This window comes from Prionailurus bengalensis, chromosome B1, assembly GCF_016509475.1.
Source record: "Prionailurus bengalensis isolate Pbe53 chromosome B1, Fcat_Pben_1.1_paternal_pri, whole genome shotgun sequence".
NCBI classification, from domain to species: Eukaryota; Metazoa; Chordata; class Mammalia; order Carnivora; family Felidae; genus Prionailurus; species Prionailurus bengalensis.
Genome location: NC_057344.1, coordinates 48728921 through 48742908, shown reverse-complemented (window position 1 = coordinate 48742908; position 13988 = coordinate 48728921). Strand labels below are relative to the sequence as shown.

The window sequence follows — 13988 nt, the reverse complement described above, 5'->3', positions numbered from 1 at the left end:
ACGCAAGGCCACCCCTGGGCAGGGGGAAATTTACAGGCTGGGAGACCTACCACTTGGGGTCTACCCAGGTATGCTCCCTTCCTTCCCTTCCCGCACCAACTGTGCCTGCCTTAGCCATATTCAGGGCACTGAGTTACTGCCATCAGAATGGAGGGCTACTTGCTAAGAGCCATACTTTCCCCAGGGTTCTCTGTGAACAATGGGAAATGGGGGTAAGTTGCAGTAAGATTTTTTTTTTTTTAATTTTTTTTTCAACGTTTTTATTTATTTCTGGGACAGAGAGAGACAGAGCATGAACAGGGGAGGGGCAGAGAGAGAGGGAGACACAGAATCGGAAACAGGTTCCAGGCTCCGAGCCATCAGCCCAGAGCCTGACGCGGGGCTCGAACTCACGGACCATGAGATCGTGACCTGGCTGAAGTCGGACGCTTAACCGACTGCGCCACCCAGGCGCCCCAGTTGCAGTAAGATTTTGGTTGACACGAGTAGGGGTTTCTGTCCACGGGGGATATGTGGTGCAGGGACAGCTCTACATAAGTGCTCAGTCCCTGAAGATCTTCTGTAAGTTGGACACCGCTGAGTCTACAATAAATTAGATCCCTCCCTGATAGAGTTATGGGATGAATAATGTCCTCTGAAAGACCTGCTTGGTCCCAGAACTGTACCCACATGAACTGTCACTAGATATGAAATGTTATTTCCTATGAAACAATAATAGGTTTCCCTACACCCCTGCCAGAGTTCTATAGTCAAATTTACAGAATGCTAGTAGGCCCAGTGATACAGGAGTCTTTTTCTGCAGGACTTATCATAACCTTGACTGTGCAAATTTGCATGACAAATCTGTGAGAGCCAGCTCATTTGAACATTTCCCTAATGGAACACCCATAACTATCTCATGGCATAGAGTTTCTCTGAACACTGTTTGGCAAATGCTGCTCTAAAGAGCTGGGGACAAAAGGCCTATCACTGGGCATGGGGATGGGGAGGCTTAGCCATTGGAAAGAGGGGCCATTTTTCACTCAGCGGTTCCCACAAGGGGAACACAATTTCCATTTCCTCTTTCTCTTAACAAATTCTTAACTCCCTCTGGGTTCCCTTTTCAGAGGCCCCTAGTTTGCTTTCACAAATGCCCTTGTTAAAGTCCAAACATGGTTCACAAGGCACCCTTTCTTCATCCACCCCTGAAAGCTATTTTTCTAATAAGCTACTTGTAAAAATGGGAATAAGGGCAGCCACATTTTATAGGGCATTTGTTTGTGTCAGGCGCTGTGCTAGGTGTTTTATGTGGATTCTCTCTTTTAATTAATTCACATTTCCCTTCAGTTAATTCTGCCTCTCCCCCACCCACTTTCCTCCAAGAGGAGAGCTGGGGATCTTCTTCCCCAGCAGCCGGTCATACTCGAAGACAATGGCAAAGCTGGAAAAACAAAAGCCAATTCGGGCTCTCCCTCTCTGCCCAGGAGCTAACCCACTCTCTCACTAGAAGCAGGACCCTACCACATTATATCCCCTGGGATCTCAGAGTGCTAGGTAAATATAAACAGAAATCAATGAGCCCCAAGTACTTGGTGGATACCACTTTGGTCATCCCCATGCAGGTGTTACAAAAATTAGTATCTGCCACTTTTTCCTTAGCACTCACTAGGCAACTACATGCATTATCACTGATCCTCTCAACAGCCTGGACAACCAAGTATTCCTGTATTCTTTCAGAAAAGAGATACTGGGGCTAAGTGGTCTGTGCGGAGCCTCACAGTGGGCAAGCAGCCAAGTTTGGATTTGAATCCAGGTCCGTCAGCCTCCAAAGCCCAATTTCTTTCTGAGGCATCATTGTCCTTCAGCTGTGTAGATAAACACGTGGACCAAGTTTTTTTGTTTTTTTGTTTTTTAAAGAAATAACATGTTCAGGGGCACCTGGGTGGCTCAATCGGTTAAGCTTCTGACTCCTGACTTCAGCTCAGGTCATGATCTCATAGTTCAAGCCCCGTGTCGGGCTCTGTGCTGACAGTGTGGAGCCTGCTTGGGATTCTCTCTCTCTCCCTCTCTCTCTGTCCCCCTCCCAAATAAATAAACATTTTAAAAAAACAGAAAAAGAAATAACACAGTCAGTCAGTGAAGGAGTCCCAAACTGGAATCCAGGAGGATTGGTTACAAGATAAATATGCCCTGAGACTGTTTTCCTGGCACCTGGCTATCCCCAGCATGGTAGCGTCTTCAGCCTTCTTGTAGAGAAGTGTTGCCAGATAAAACACCAGATACCCAGTTACATTTCAATTTCAGAGAAACAATAAATAACGTCTGAGTATAAGTATGTCCCAATATTGCACGGGATATACTTATACTAGAAAAAGATTAATTGCTTCTCTGAAATTCAAATCTGAGTGTCCTGTGTTTTTATTTGCTAAATCTAGCAACCCCACCCTAGAGTCAGAGGCATGCTGGGAAGTCTCCCGCCTGGCTCTAGGTCCCAAGCGTTGCTCCAACACGAGTTGCCATGGCAGCCTGAGCAGGCCCTTCTGGAGCTGTCTCTACTTACCTCTCCAGCTTCACCTCGCCCCTGCATTCTCCATGCTCAGAACACACTGCACTGCTTTCAGTTTCCTGAATGTGTCATGCTGCTTCTGGCCTCAGGTCTTAGCCCTAACTGTGCTTTGTGCGGGTCTTTTTCCCCCTCTCCCGCTATCTGGCTAATTCCTGTGGATCCTTAGCGTCTCCACCTAGAGTCACTTCTGCCGGGAAGTCTTCCCTGACTCTGTGACCACTGCCCCTTCCCATTGCAGCATGCCCCAGGGAGCAGGGGCGGGTCACATGCACCCGTGTCTCCCCACGCCCAGCACCAGCATGTGACCTCAGGTGGGAAGTTCAGCAGATGCTTATTGAATGAATGAATGAATGAATGAAGAATGTTCAGGCAGAGCTGCATCTCTTGAATGTGACTGCTTCCTCCTTCCCTTCCATCTTTACTCACTTTTTCATCTCTGCCTCCTCTCCCTCCCTCAGAGTTGTGAAAAGCTGGGGCTTAGCTCCCCAACAGCATTTCCTGGCCGGGACTCAGGTGAGGAGAGAGCGCCTGCTCATGTCCCTTACCTGATCGTTCCAGACCAACTGTCCCTGTGGGCTCAGGTCTAGCTACAGGTCAGCAGAAACTTCCTCCTGGGTTCCCAAACCCTCCTGGCACATGCCCCCTCTGTGTCCAAACTCTGCTTCCCTTCTCCCCCTGGCCCCCTTAAAAGAGTCTAATTGGATTAAGCCCCACATTTGGGGTGTGGGGAGATGCCAGTGTCAGATGGCTGAGGGTTAGGGCAGGTGGTGGGGCTCGGTGGGCTCAGAACATCACCCATATGTTCCTTGTTCACCCACCCAAGGCTTTGCCCACGCACAGCCTGACAGCAGGAGAAGGCAGCACAGAACTTAACCCTTTCATGGCCTTTAGAAGGTAGTTTCACAAAGAACCAGTATGCAGGGAGTGCTAACTTTAGTACACACACACACACACACACACACACACACACACACACACCCTGGAGTTCTGCCTCTATTCCCCTCTCAGAGCCCTCCCAGCTTGCTTCCAGTCAGGGCTCAATTTAGCAGATGCCCTCTAGGGGGGCAGGAAGTCCATGCCAGAGCAGTGGGAAGGGCATGGGAATAGGACCAGGGTGGGGGTGCTGAAGGGAATGGGGAGAGGGGAGAGGGCAGGACGCAGGGAGGGGCTCTGAGGCAGCACCTGTGACCGGATTCTGAAAGCCCTGGTCTGTTGCTCTCTGGTCTAACCTTTAGAGGCAGATGGCCCTTTGGTGCCTTCTCATCATCTGCAACCCCCCCCCTCCCCTCCACGAATACTTAACGAGGACAAAGAGGGAGAAACACCCTTCTGTCTCAAATTAACTCCAAAAATAGAATCCCTCTACCCCTGGGGAGGGCTAGTGAGCCTGGGCATGCGGTGCACCAGCAGCTCCGACTCCTGAGTTCCTTTTCCAGGAACTCTCAGGCCGGTCCAGGTACCCCCAGTCTCGGAATCACCCCCTGCCACCCCCTGCCACCCCGTCCAGCCTCCAACTTCTGGATGGGCGCTCAGCCCGGTCGCGGGAGGGGACTCACACCGAGAGAAGCGCCGACTCCGACGGCTCCTCGGCTCCGCCAGGTGAGGCGCGGGTTGCGCGGCGGCAGGTACAGGTGGGTCCAGGGGCTGCGGCAGGTAAGGGATCCGCGGTGGCTCCGGAGGCCTCCGCTGAGTAACAGGGCTGACAGGTTTGTGTTTTCCCCTCTCCTCCTCCTAGTTAACCACACCCCTGCTGCTCTCCTCCTCACTTCCTTAAAGGGTGGGGTGTGTTGTCTGTGGTGCTGAGTGTGTGCCTGCTCCAGCCTCTTACCATAAACCCTGAAGTAGACGCCACCACCAATTCCCTGAGCTGCACGTGCCCACCTGGGCAGCCCTCTCCCAAACCCAGTAGGGGTCTTCTGCTGTTGCGTGCCCTGTGAGCGGCTGACCCCTCTGAATTTCTACCACCCCTCCCTCTTCCTACTCCACAGGCCGGCTTTTGGAGGCCACGTTTAGACATTGGTGTTTCCTCTCTAGGCTCCTAGTGGGAGGCTGTTACCTGTCTCCCATAATCTCAGCATCTGTGACCCTCCGGGGCTTCCCCCTCTCCCCCCTACTTCTACAGTGGCCCCAGCCCCTTGATGGGACACTGGGATCAGGTGAAGATTGCCAGGGGCTTTGGCAGAACTGATCCAGGTGCTTGTGCTGTGAGAGGGCAGGACCAGGGGCAGCACAAGAATTGTCACAGAAGCTGGGCAGCCTTTACCTGGCCCCATCTCCATATCAGCTAACTTGGCTGCCCAAACAAAGAGGCTGGTTCACCTCTTTACTCAGGCCAGCAGGGCAGTGAAATTCAAGACAGTGACTCAAGGGCACTTAGAAACCCTTTTTCCCCTATTGCTAGAAAAATTCCTGACTTTCCCTTGAGTAGGAGGAGGTGAACTGGACTTAGCATAAGGTCGCAAAGCTGGTGTGTCCTCAATGTCCCCCACAACCTCAAAGCTCCTCTCCAGAGCCCCTGCCCCAAACTTCTTCATCCTGTGTCCTGTGAAGAATTAGGATCTCCCGGAGTTCTAGAAGATACTATTCACAGGGTCGTCTCTGAAGATGGTGGCCCCCGGAGTTGTGCAGCCATAGGTGACAGCCTGGCACACGTGGTGACCCCCCTGATACTCCCTCACCCGTAACCCCAAACTCAATGGATTAGCCACCCCAGGAGAACAAAAGGAAAGTCTAGCATTTGGTGAGCAAGTTTCAACACCAACCACTGTTGCTAAGAAAGCTTTCAGTTTACGTGATTTCATTTAATTTCCCCCACTTTCTGAAAAGAAAACCAAGGCTTAGATTCCTTAACTTGTCCAAGGCCACAAAGCCAGAATGTCAAATATCTCTCAAAGTGTGATCAGCTGACTCCTGGACGCCACTGCAGGTTTTAGAGGGCTTCGGAAAATGGGGGGCCCTTCTGTCTTCTTGTGCACAGGAATGAGGAGATGAATGTTGAATGATGTGAAGGTTAGATACTTGCATTAGCAGTTGAGGGTCTGTGTTGGGCCGGAGGCAATGGGAACGAAGGAACAAAACTAATCCAAATAGGTTTAAGAAAAGGTGAGTTTGTGTATGCTGCCATCATGTGGCCAAATCCATAACCTACAATCTGGCTGGGCTGTAATTTGAGAAATTTTCAGATATTCAAAATTTTTGGAGCATGTTGAATTTTTCAGAGGTTTTTGTTTGTTTTTGTTTTTTTTAAGCTCTGAAACCTAGCTCCTAGCACCGTACAATCATAGGTTTTATTTATTAAGAGGACCTTGGGAAACTCCCTGGGTTGGATACACTGCCTGTGTTGTATGCAGTATTAGTAAAAAAAACCTACCAGAAATGCTTCCCAGAGCCTAGAATTCTGTATAAGTGTTCTTAAAAGATTCTACCTATGTCTCATTGTGTGTTTTGTCATTTGTTTAAGATGGTAGCTAGTGGAACAGGTTAACCTGCACATGGGAAGGATCCAGTCAAGAGGAAAGGCGTGACTTTAGGAAGCAGATCGATCTCTCTGAGCTTGTATTTCCTAATCTAGGAGAGTAAAGGAATAAGTACTATCTTTTCTACCCATTTCACAGAGTATTGTGATGCCCCACTTAATTGATGGGTATGATAGGTATGAAATTGATTGGTATGAAAAAATACATCCTATGGTGATTAAAATGCTATTGTGCTATAACATACTATGATTTTATTTTTAGAAATAATAGGAATTAGGGGCTCCTGGCTGGCTGAGTCAGTAGAGCATGTGACTCTTGATCTCAGGGTTGTAAGTTTAAGCCCCACATTGGGCGTGGAGCTTACTTAAAAAAAGGGGGGAGGATGGGCTAAATGGGTAAGGGGCATTAAGGAATCTACTGAAATCATTGCTTCACTATACACTAATTTGGGTGTAAATTTTAAAAAATAAAAAATAAAGTTAAATTAAAAAAAGAATAGGAACTAAATAGGGTAGGTTCAGTGGGGAGAGATTACATATGTATCTGAACAGATACAATCTGTCAAGTGTTTGCTGTGTGACTAGAACTTTCATCCATCATCTAACTGATCTCCACAATTCATTGAGGTAAATAGTAGCATTCTTATTTGGTAGAAAGGAAAAGGAGGAAAAGGTAAATAATTTGTCCACAGCCACCCAGGTGGGAGAGAGCAGAACTGAACCTAAACCCGTCATTGGCATGTAATGGTAAGTAATTGGGGTCTCTCCATTATGGATAGTGGAATAAAATCAATACTATAATTTTATTATCAGAATAAATTTCATGTTAAAAGAATAGTCTGGTTATAAGTGCTCTGAACAAGAACAACAAAATGAGCAAAGAAAAAAAAAAAAAAACTCCTGGGCACAGGATTAAATACTTGAAATCCTTCATCACCAAAGGACATCTACCTCTAATTAAACCAGGTACTGCTGGGTTTGCTAAATGGACCACCGCTGACACCAGAACAAAAACAAAACAACAAACAAACCTCAAAACCATGCCCTAGACTTCAAAAGGACCCTTTATTCCATCATAAAGACACTGCTAGTTGTCCTCCTTTCTTCCCTTGTAATAGAATCCCTGGTTTTTAGTCATAAGCTGCCCAAAATAAAGACTACATTTTTCAGTCTCCTTTGCAGGTATGGCCATGTGATGAAGGTCTGGGCCATGGCTGGTGAGTAGAGGTTGTGTGTGCAGCTTCAGGATCGTGCATTTCAAGGGAATGGGCACAGCCTCCACTACCTCCTTTTCCACTTGCACCTACTGATGGATACTGGAGTGGCCATCTTGGTCTGTGGTGTTGAGAAACGAAGGCTGGGTCCATAATGCCATCAAGCAAGCCCTAGACATGGCCTAGGCCTACTTGAACTTTTTTAAGTTTATTCATTTATTTTGAAAGACAGAGAGAGAGAGGAGAGAGAGAGAGAGAGAGAGAGAGAGAGAGAGAGAGAGAGAGAAAGAATGCACGTAAGCAGGGGAGGGGCAGAGAGAGAGGGAGAGAGAGAATCCCAAGCAGACTTTGTGCTGTTAGCGTGGAGCCTGATGTGGGCTTGAACTCATGAACCATGAGATCATGACCTGAGCTGAAACCAAGAGTTGGACGCCTAACCACCTAAGCCACCCAGGCGCCCCTGGGCCTACTTGAACTTTTACATGAGAAGGAAAGAGACACTTACATTGTTCAGGTTACTGCATTGGGGGCTTTTCTGTCACCGTAGCTTAAAATGCATCCTAACTAAGGGGCACCTGAGTGGCTGAGTTGGTTGAGCGTCTGACTTCAACTCAGGTCATGATCTCATGGTTCATGGGTTAGAGCCCAGTGTCAGACTCTGTGCTCAAACCTGGAGTCTGCTTCAGATTCTGTGTCTCCCTCTCTCTCTGCCCCTCCCCTGCTAGTGTTCTGTCTCTGTCTCTAAAACAATAAATAAACATTTTTAAAAAGTTTAAAAAAATGCATCCTAATATACTATCATTCAGCGTATTTTTTTTGTATACAAATTAAGGCTGAACCTCAATTTCCTCATGTATAAAATGGGAATAATTTACTTGACCCAGTTGTCTAAGGACTAGAAATAATACATGTAAATTTCCCTGCTAGTGCTATGGCTCATAGCTACCAATAAATGGCAGGTATTATATACTGTTGTAACTTAAAAAAATGTGTTCCTGAAATAAAAATAATGGTTGCTTTAAAATATTCCACCACACCCATCCCCCTAAATGTGGAGGGGAGAAGTGAGACAAAAATAGCAAATTGGATAACTGACATAAACTGAATGATGGGTATGTAGGGGTTAATTATACCATTCTCTCTAATATTGTGTTTGGAAGTGTTTATAGTGAAAAAGTTAAAATAAATAAAATCTTTCCATAGAGGGAAAAAAACAGATTCCTGGGCATAAGCCAAAGTGAATCTCTTTGGGAAAAATAAAGCCATATTAAATCCACTGAGAAATTAATTTTGGTACCCAAGAGGGAGGGCAGTTGGAGAAGTCAGAAGAATGTTTTTATTTTCCCTTTAAAAGCAACAGGCAGAGCGTCAGTGCCACAGAGGCCAGGCAGTTTCCACAACTCTGGGCACTGCTGTCTGGCACTTTTGTGGCTCCCCAACGTGGCTGCAGGGCAGTGGGCTGGAGGGTGCTCCCATAGAGTTGCCTTGTGGAAATGCAGCCTTCCCTCCCACCCTGCCCACTTCGAGTCAGCTCCGTGACTTCTGTGACTTTGGCCTTCTCGGCCCTCAATCCTTTACTCCCACCTGTGAGTGAGCTCGCCAGGTCCCCACAACCTATGGATAAGCTCTGAAGCAAAGGCGTCACTGTACAAACCTTGTCTTGCCATTATCGACATCTGCAATTCTAACAAATGTGGCTGTCTGTTCCTAGCCCACACTAGGTTGGAAGCATTAACTAGGGATCGAGAGCAGGCTGTGACAGGCAGATTGGTGCTGGTAGCAAGAAGAACCTCTGAAAAAGAAAGAAAACTAAAGTGCCTAGCAACTCTAAGAACCTTAAAACATAGGCATCTGTGGCCATTTACAGAATAGGGACAAACAACCCTACCTACTGCATTAACTTCTGAGGGCACCCCTTTATGACCCAGCATACCATAGTAATTATTGTCTGTTTTGGTAAATCGTGAAGGAAAGTTCAAATGATGTTCTGCATGCTAGGTTTTAGAGAAAGAAAAATCATACAATATACTTCAAAAAATGTCTACTCAAAATATTTGCAGTAAAATAATTGGGTGCTTAAAGAGAAATTTCTGGAAAATGGAAAATCAGTAGATTTCATTTCGCCAAGTTACCAAGTTGCCTGTCTGTACTAGAGTATTTTACCACCCTGCCTCCTTCACGATGAATAGCAGCCAGGTGTAACCTTCACTGGGGAAATCCAGGCAAGGGGTTGAAAGCTTGAGTGTCTATAGAGGCAAGGCAGGGAATGTGAGGGAAGCTAGCTGGATAGAGACTGTGGCAAACTGGAGAACAAATGTCCCTCCCACAGGGAGCAGCTGCTATTCAGCATGTCTACAGCCATGTATGCTTGCGTGGTTCAGTCGGTTAAGCATCCGACTTCAGCTGAGGTTATGATCTCGCCCTTCTTGGGTTCCAGCCCCACGTCAGGCTCTGTGTTGACAGCTCAGAGCCTGGAGCCTGTTCCAGATTCTGTGTCTCCCTCCCTCTGACCCTCCCCCACTTGCATTCTGTCTCTCTCTCTCTCTCTCTCTCTCAAAAATAAACAAACATTTTAAAAAAAAATAGGGGCGCCTGGGTGGCTCAGTCAGTTAGGCATCTGACTTTGGCTCAGGTCATGATCTCGCGGTTTGCGAGTTCGAGCCCCGAGTTGGGTTCTGTGCTGAGAGCTCAGAGCTCAGAGCCTGGAGCCTGCTTTGGATTCTGTGTCTCCGTCTCTCTCTGCTCCTCTCCCACTCATGCTCTGTCTCTCTCAAACATAAATAAACATTTAAAAGATTCTAAAAATATAAAAGTTGAGGCTTACTAAATGCCCATCAGCTAATGAGTGGATAAAGATGTGGTGTACATATATACAATAGAATATTACTCAGCCATTGGAAAGAATGAAATCTTGCCACTTGTAACATCATGGATGGATCTAGAGTGTATTAGGCTAAGTGAAATAACTTAGAGAAAGACAAATACCATATGATTTCACTCATATGTGGGATTTAAGAAACAAAACAGATGAACATGGGGGGAAAAGAGAGGCAAACCAGAAAACAGATTCTCATTTTTTTATGTTTATTTATTTATTTTGAGAGAGAGAGAGCACAGAGGAGAGACAGAGAGAGAGAGAGGAAGAGAGAGAATCCCAAGCAGGCTCCATGCTATCAGCACAAAGCCTGATGCAGGGCTTAAACTCATGAACTGTGAGATCATGACCTGAGCTGAAATCAGGAGTTGGATGCTTAACCGACTGAGTCACCCAGGTGCTCCAAAACAGATTCTTAACTATAGAGAACAAACTGAGGGTTACTGGAGGGATAACAGGGGAGGATGGGCTAGATGTGATGGGTATTAAGGAGGGCACTTGTGATGAGCCCTGGGTGTTATATGTAAGTGATGAATCACAAAATTCTACTCTTGAAACTAATATTACCTTATGTGTTAACTAATTGGAATTTAAATCAACACTTGAAACAAAAAAAAAAAGTTGAGGCTTACAAGATCATATATGATAAATGGTACAGAGGGGGAAAAAAACATGTGGATCAAATAAAAGAAGTCTGCAACCCAATCTGACCCAGAGGCAGGCAATTTACTACCCTAAGTGTATTCCTAACTACTTGCATTAACACTACTTCTTATGGAAGTTCTCCCTGCATTATTCAAGCCAAATAAGAGCTCCTACCTTCCTTTTTTCCATGGTTTAGGCCTCAGAGAGGGCCCAAGCCATCACTGTGTGCCACATCAAGCATCAGACTATAATGATTTTCTCAAAGATTTCCTTGGTAATTCTGTTGAATAAGCTCAGTTATGTCTGCACGTCTGGTTGCCTATGTCTGGCAATGGTTCTTGCAATTGTCAGCTTTGCAACTGTTGCATTCAGCAGCCATCCTATATATTATCCCTGTAATATTCTGTGAAATGAAATCTGCTTTTTGGATATTAACAGAGCCGCTCCAGCTTTCTTTGACTCCTATTAGCATGGTATACCTTTTTTTCTATTAACTTCTTTGTATGCTCATATTTTTTTTTTCCAATGTTTATTTATTTTTGGGACAGAGAGAGACAGAGCATGAACGGGAGAGGGGCAGAGAAAGAGGGAGACACAGAATCGGAAACAGGCTCCAGGCTCTGAGCCGTCAGCCCAGAGCCTGACACGGGGCTCGAACTCACGGACCGCGAGATCGTGACCTGGCTGAAGTCGGATGCTTAACCGACTGCGCCACCCAGGCGCCCCGTATGCTCATATTTAAAGTGGGCTCCTTTTAGGCAGCATATAGTTGGGTTTTGCCTTTAAAAGAAAAAAAAATCTAATCTTGTTCATCTCTCTGCCTTTTATTTGCAATAATCATTTTCAAGCCTACTGATTTAAAAAGGAAAAAAAAAAAAGAATACTTAATCTTTCTGCACCTAGGATTTTTTTTTTCTCACGCAACACTTAAAAGATAGTTGTCATTCCTTACATTAATTTTCATGGTTATAGCAAGGGCCTAGAATGTGGCAGTGCCTGGCAAGAATGTCTGGGGTACGAGATGGGGCAAATTACCAACAGCGAGAACTGCCAGAGAGGCTTTTGCATTAGTTTAGTAGGTACAAGGGAGGACCTGAACTTCAAAGTCCTACGAAAAAGTTCCTTTCTACTGAAAGAAGGAACAGAAGCTGGTGACAGATTGGTTACAGTCACCAAGATTTCTCTTTTCTGGTCTCTGGGTAAGTATTAGTCACCCTCTTTACTGAAATTATGCAAAGTATAAAAAAGTTCAGAGTGTCTGCGCTGCTGAGAACTTAGGGGCATTTAGTTCCATCTTTCCTTTTATAGTCCAGGGAAAGGAAGCCAGAAAAGTGAAGTAATATGTCCTGGGTCATGCCTCTGGCTAGTAGTGGGGCTTGGAATAGAACCAAGTCTCTTCTGGATTTCCAGAAAACCTGGAGAACCTTACTGGTTGAATACTAACTTTTGAATTCCACTTAGAGAAAATAAGATATATTCAATTTCCACTCTTCACCTGTTTTGATTTGTGGCCCTACTCAGAGAGTCTGAGAAAACCAATGACACAATAAACAGGGAAAAAAGCCCTGTAGGAACAAAATGAAACACACAGATAGCAAAACACATAGATTGACAGAGTAACTGGGACACACAGATAAGAGAACACAGTGACAGAAAATGAAGTAGAAAACAAGATTTTCAGGGAGATGCCTGGAGGGTAGGGTTATTAGCTCCATCTTGTGGTCTTTTCAGAGACTGCCTCTAAGGTTAATTTTTGAATCCATAACTAAAACTCCAGATCTGACTCCTCAGGTGAGAAGCTCTGGAACAGTGGGCCTCAAGCTTTACTGTACCTGAGAATTAACTGGAGAGTATGTGAAAATGCAAATTCCTGGGCCTTTCTCTCACAGAGGCAAGTAGACCAAAGTGGGCCAGGGATCTGTGCTTTTAGAGAGCTCCCCAGATAATGCAGGAGGACCAGGAACCATGTATAAGAAACACTGCAGAAGGCAGTAATTAGTGGTATTCATCCCCTTGGTATCGTGGGTGGGAAAGTGGCGGAGGGGGGTTGGTGGTGTTCTGAGGGAAAGCTTGGAAGACAATTGTCAAGAACTATAAAAGGACTGAGATTTTAGCCTTCTTGCAAATTAACAAGTTAGCCTGTCACAGAATCAAGAATGCTGGTAGATGAGACTCCTGGATCAGAGACAAAGAGCAGTGGGTTACTAACACTGGTGACTGTGAATAACCTACTGGGGATATAAGTTACTGGTAACTTACTGGGAATAAGCATTGGGGCCACTTTTCTGAGCCCCAATTACCAGAAACCTAGGTGAGGAGGGCCATGGTAGGCTTCATTATAGGAGAGGCACTAGAAGCTTAGAGAAAATGAATGTCGCATAAGGGAGATTAAATCTGCTGGATCTTTGTCTGGAGGGGGACACTATTTATCTTCCAAAGCTCTCCACCACAGAAGAATCCCTGAAAAGATTTTCTGAAAAAGGCAGTCAGTGCCTCTGCTCAAATACAGAAAAATGACACACGTGAACTGTCTTCCAACACAAACCAAGAAAATGGAAATGTGTCAGGGGAAAGGGATCCTACATCTGAAGGCTGTAAAGTGATCAAACTGAGGCAGGAATGGGGAGTTGGAGAGATTCAGCCTGGATTCTAGTTCCCATAGCTAACTTTGCAGAAATCCTTAAATGTCTCTGGTTTAATGGGGGGGGGGGGGGGGGTCTGCCTAATGTAGTAAGCACTTTCCACATTCATTTCACTTTAATGCTCATCTCATGCAGAAAAGAGCTGCAAATGGTGATCATTTTGCTCAAGACGAAATAAATCGTGAAAGATTGTGACATACCCACTTATGGAAGCACGGACCGGAAAAGTGTCTTTTTTAGAGGTCTTCCCACTACCCCCTTCTCTCACCTGTTTCCTCCTTATCCCAGGGAGCAGGAATAAGTCTCGCCAAAATAAGTAAACAACGAAAGCAAAAGTGGTAAACAGATGCTTAAGACTCAACCATTATTCCAGAACCAGGAAGTGGAGGGCTCGCTCTTCTCCAACCTCGCCGACCTGAGATTTCCAGAGATTCAGTGAGGAAGGATCTTAAATTTCATTCCCATTTCAAACCGTTAATAGGTTTCCAATGACACGGAAGCCCTACAGCACAACTGGGCAGCTTCTTTCTCCCTGAACCGGGCCAGACCGCAGAGGACAGGCGGAGGCCAACGAGCACCCGCGGGACCGGCG

General features: G+C 45.9%; 1 protein-coding gene across 4 annotated transcripts in view; it reads right to left on the bottom strand.

Moving 5' to 3' along the window:
• PTK2B (protein tyrosine kinase 2 beta) overlaps positions 1 to 4307 on the bottom strand; it is a 126681-nt gene extending 122374 nt beyond the window's left edge. For 2 of the 4 annotated variants that reach the window (XM_043564668.1, XM_043564683.1), the window contains exon 1: positions 4102 to 4307. The gene's annotated coding sequence lies outside the window, so the exon portion shown is untranslated. The remainder of the gene's footprint in view (positions 1 to 4101) is intronic. The other 2 variants (XM_043564654.1, XM_043564660.1) reach the window with 2 other exon arrangements.
• Positions 4308 to 13988: the final 9681 nt, after the last annotated feature.